This window comes from Cotesia glomerata, linkage group LG3 (assembly GCF_020080835.1).
Source record: "Cotesia glomerata isolate CgM1 linkage group LG3, MPM_Cglom_v2.3, whole genome shotgun sequence".
Taxonomy (NCBI): Eukaryota; Metazoa; Arthropoda; class Insecta; order Hymenoptera; family Braconidae; genus Cotesia; species Cotesia glomerata.
Window position 1 is genome coordinate 8057974 of NC_058160.1, and position 5290 is coordinate 8063263.

At 28.9% G+C, this 5290-nt stretch overlaps 1 non-coding gene across 1 annotated transcript; it reads right to left on the reverse strand.

Moving 5' to 3' along the window:
- Nucleotides 1–2006: 2006 nt before the first annotated feature.
- On the reverse strand, nt 2007–2129 carry LOC123262323. Its single transcript, XR_006508915.1, has one exon. It is a non-coding gene; the product is annotated as a U5 spliceosomal RNA (small nuclear RNA).
- Nucleotides 2130–5290: the final 3161 nt, after the last annotated feature.

A 5290-nucleotide genomic window follows, 5' to 3' on the forward strand; every position in this document is an offset into this window, starting at 1 on the left:
CATGTATGAAACTTAAAATTCAAATTTTATATTGAACATTTATCAGAAAATTACTTGGCTTCGCAGTTAACTAAGATTATACCTTTTTTACCCACGATACTTCAAAGCCAGCTCTCTTGACTAAATATATCGGCAAAGATGTATATCCTAATAGTAATAATGCTGGCCCGTAAGATTAAAAAGCCTCATGCTCATGACTGATAAACGACTGCTCAGGGTACGTCGCAATACGAATAAATTACGATCGTAAAAACACACACCAAACGTGACTCAATTTGAATCGCTCAAGGGAAACGTGTGAAAGATTGAGATGAACATAAGTCATTTTAATAATAGTCTTAAGAATATAAATATTCCACGGCAATGCAACAAAGACATTACTGGATTTATACGTAAATGTTGGGAATACAGAGTATACAGTCGGAATAATCTCTATCAAAAGTAGGTAATCCTAAGTAAATATTGATATTTTTCGTATTCATAGTTGTAGCCGCAACTGCTCCCATGATGTTTTCTTTAGCTGATCTCTTGTATGTTTACATAATATTCATTTTAAGGTACATATTTTGAATTGAGTAAGAGTTTTTTTTTTTCTAATCAAATATTACCATAAATTTTTCGAACTACTGAAAAAGTAACCGTTCGGCAGATAAAAATAGGCTGCCAGTCAAAAAGTAATTTATACAGAACTTGTAATTTCGGTGATCGTTATTATCTTAGCATTTATCTCTTAACATCCTGCTGCTATCCTGACTGTTATTAAAGACATATCCTAAAATTTCAGTGTGTTTAGAATCGTGACTGGTCATTTATTTATATGGCAAAGGTGCAGTTTTAAATACACACTCAATCGACATATTTTATTGCAATCCTCAATCGCAAAGGCATTGAATGTATTTTACGATCTCATAAATATTTTCAACTGATTCACTCACATTAAATCATTTCAAGTTTTTTATAGTTAAGTATAACAGGATACAATTTATCCTATCGTAAAGACATTTTATTAGTAAACGATCTTGACACAATTTAAAAACAATCCAAAGTGATGTATTAATCTTTTTTAAATTTTGTTATGCGTGTGTAAAATTGAAAATATATGTGAGACTCCTTCAGATGCAAGCAAGTTGCAAAAATTTTCTTCCGCATTCATCGTACTTAAAATTTAGCAGGAATGTATAATAGATTAGTATATCATTATACGTGACATACTGCTCAATCGCGATCTACTATGCTTCATCTGTTAATTGCAAAGTACGTACAGAGGAACTTACATGTAGGTAAAAAAATGTTAGAAAAATTTCAGATATTTATTTAAATCAATTAAAATTTTTTTTTTTTTCACTAACGAAATAATAATCTGAATTTTTTAATTTATACACTGTTAAAATGGGAATGAAATCAGAGTGAAATTAACTCCCGATTTTTTACAGTATAAATCCATCTTATGGACCTTGCAGTCGACTGGATAAAATTGATACATGGGATATGTACTGAAAATTTAACAATCATAATTTTATATACACTGAAAAAAAAGTTTTTTTCTACCAAGGACATGTTTCCTTATGGTTAAAAAACTGGTATTCTTATGGTTAAAATACGAAAGTTTTTTAACTATAAGAATACCGTTTTCTCACTGTCAAAAAACTAGCCTTATAATAAAGCGTGGTATTTTAAGGTTAAGAATACCAGTTTTTTTATATCAAGAAAACTCTAGTAAAAAATTTAGTATTCTAGGTAGAAAAAAATTTTTTTTTCAGTGTGGTAAAGGTAGAAACATGACATATACTGAAAAAAATTCGCTTGCTTAATTAACTTTAGTTCCGAATATAGTTTTGTAGAATTAATTTAAAAGTAAAAATTTTTGCGAATTAAAACATTATTCAATTATTGATCGAAAACAGTTCCTTTCATGTGACATTTAAAATTTCTGAATTTGCCTTACATTAAAAAGTTAAACCCAGAGTATTATATTTACTAAAAGAATTATTTTTGAGTTCAGTTACAGCCCAGCTATTGCCGGGCTTAAAAAAAAATAGTCATATAGACTCATCGAATCGTTCCCCGCCACGGAAATCTTTAGTAAAAGGCGAAAGATTTATCCGTCCATTGAAGGGAAACCAGAGTGACAATCGTACTACAAATTAGTAATTAACATCTTACTCAAGTTTCTACCTAGGGTAAAATAAATTCGTTCTAGCCACCTACCGTTACTTACGCTTACTACTCACCACTCTTGAATAATTTTTTCTCCTACCCTTATAATTAGCTCTCATTTTTAAATGTGACAAATCATTATAAGTTTTGTTAGATTATATCACCACAAACTTAAACGCTATAAAAAATAATTTATCAATTTACTATTTTACAACAATTTTATATAATTGCAAAATATTCTCAATATATTGTAAACAGTAGATCATCAATTTAAAACAAAATTAACTGCGAATACAATAATTGAAGTGATGGCTGATTTTATTGAATGCTAATTATATGATAAGACATGATTTTAAATATTCCAAATATACCCGAATTATTCAATCACAGACCACCCAGATTCTCTAGTCAGGTACTAAAAATAAAAAATGTGACATCTTTAATGAGACAACGGTTGAATTGTCCAGCTAGTGCACTACTATCGGGGCAATCTATAGCTAGGCGCCAAGTCTTGGGCTGGATATAATTCCCATGAAAGGTCAAGTTCGGATTTGTTCACACGAAAAACGGTCCCATTTTTATACTAGTAGATTTGACTATTTAATAGCTATTTAAACTATTTTATAGTCAATAAATATTAAATTAAAAAAAAATAATCTTAGAAGAATTGAAAGAAATTCTTCGTTTCTTTTTTTTCTTCTATACTTTACGACTTACAAGTTTTATGCTCAGGTTCACGCTTTTTAGCTACGATTGTAAACAGTTTACCAAGTAGTTTAACCGACCCAGAATTGGAATACTTCAAACGCTAAAATTTTTTAGCAATAAAAAAAATAAAGTTTCTGTATACTTTTTTCGTTATTCATAGACGCGTCAGTGACGTTACATTCATTTTTTTTTTTTTAATCTAACTTATTATCACTGTTTCAAAAGTTTCAAAGTGAGTTAGTCTCATCGCGAACACCGAGAGCTTCCGATAGCAACCAGATAGATACTAAGCAGCGAGCCGTGTATTAGCAATTTCGAGCATAATTTATTCTGTACTCTCACAACTCGTCAGCTACCGCTGATTGACTCGTCACGTGCTCATCGCTTTGAGCTCTTTTCACATTTATTTATTTTGTTGTTTAATTTCTATCGCAATTTAATTTATGCTGAAGTGTATTATTATGATTTAATTTTTACCGCACAAAAAACTAAATAAAAATTTTATCATTGAATATGTTTCCAATTTTATAGAAGAATTGAAGTAACTATGCGATAAATCTGCTGTTAATTTAATTATTTTTTTTGTTAAAAATCTGACGAATAACACACGAAATATAAAAATATCAAATTTAAAATTTTTGAACAAAAAATTGTACTCAAACTTTATTTAGTGATGTTAATATTCAACCAAAAAAAATCTGTTAAACATAAATCAAGTTTGCAGTTATTTACTTATATTTACATTACTTAATTTCAAATTCTAGCTATATAAATATATTCATATTGTAGCACAGTAGAGTATTGAATAAAAAAGCGCGAAGAGGCGTGGTTGTTGATGGACGGATATTATTGGAGATCTCAAAATCAACCTGACTGGAGGTAAGAGATTAGATCTTTCCATTCAACACAGCATACTTAGTGACTCACTGAAATGATTTTATCTGATGTTTTGTTATACAAACGTCATTCATTATATAATAAATAATTAATTTATAAATATTTGAAGTAGGATATATGATAACAAATCATTCTTAAGTCTTCAAAAATATAACTCCTGTAAATATTTATCACTCAATAAAATCTTCTAAACACATTGATTTATAAAGGATGTCAACTAATTTTAGAGTTTAAATAATTAACGGATGACTTGATGGAATGTAGAAGATGACAGGTGAGATTCGTCGAGTTGTGAGCAGTGTAGTGTCGTGGAGATTGAAAAAAGATGAGGTCGGTTAAGAAAGAAAAGAGTGAAAAGAAAACTTGGCCCACGGGTATACAGCATAAATTGCACGGACAAACAGCATGTTCAACTAATTACAGATCCGTGATTACCGCAGTGGGCGTAACTCATGTTAATAAAGAAAAAATAAATTAATAAACGTTAATATCAAGAATTAAAGATCTTTCTCTTAGTGAGCAAAAAAGTGTTTATTAATTTATCGACTATTATGCGATAAGAGACTAAGAATTCGATGGTTCAAAAAATCAATTTTATCTTTTGTTGCATCTATAAGTTCATTTTTACTTATTTATTTGCAATTTTGAATGCCGCAAACTAAATCATAATCAGCCGACTTGTTCAAAAAATTCTTGTTTAAAATTTTCTTCATGAAATTTTTTTTTGATTGATTTTTTAATTTTAACAAAAATTTTTTCAATAAAAAAACTGCGTTGAAAATCACATATCCATTAACCAAAAAATTATTGTACTCTTTTTTCCATATCCCTAAAAAGTCTTTTATTTGTAATCCTATTTTCTAAACTGCTATACAAACCACTTGACCAGTTGATCTTAAAATCCATACAGATTAAAATCTAGATAAGCTCATTTGATCACCACTACATACTTTCTGATACTCTGGTCCACTCAAAATGGTCAAAAAGGTTCCGTAGACCACGAAAAGATTAACGTCAACATGAAAATCTTAAGCGTCAACAATTGGGCTTAAGTAGTTATTTTTTTTTTTAATAACAATATTGAATTTTTATAATATAAAACTACAAGAAGTGGCGAGTAATAATTTTTTTCGACGTCGAAAAGCGAACATCAATGATTAGATACTACATTAAACTTAAATCTTTATTGGTGGGACGAGCTAACTTCCGCGTGGGCATTATAACTGTAGTATTGCCAAAGAAAGAAACTGACACGTGCGCATTGTTATAGACTTAAACTTACTATTCGTCTCAAATTAATTAAAACTTGAAAGTATTAAATGTCACACAAATCTTAAAAAGTAATAAAATGTAATTACGCTTGTGTTTTAATTTAATGATTCTAAATCTATATCTACTGATACTGACAAGAAAAATAACATAAATTGACCGAATATAAAATAGGTTATCTTTCAGTAATTTTCAATTTATTTTATTATTTTAATAAATTTATGATAAATAATTAAATAGCAAATCCAGTGAGTTTTAT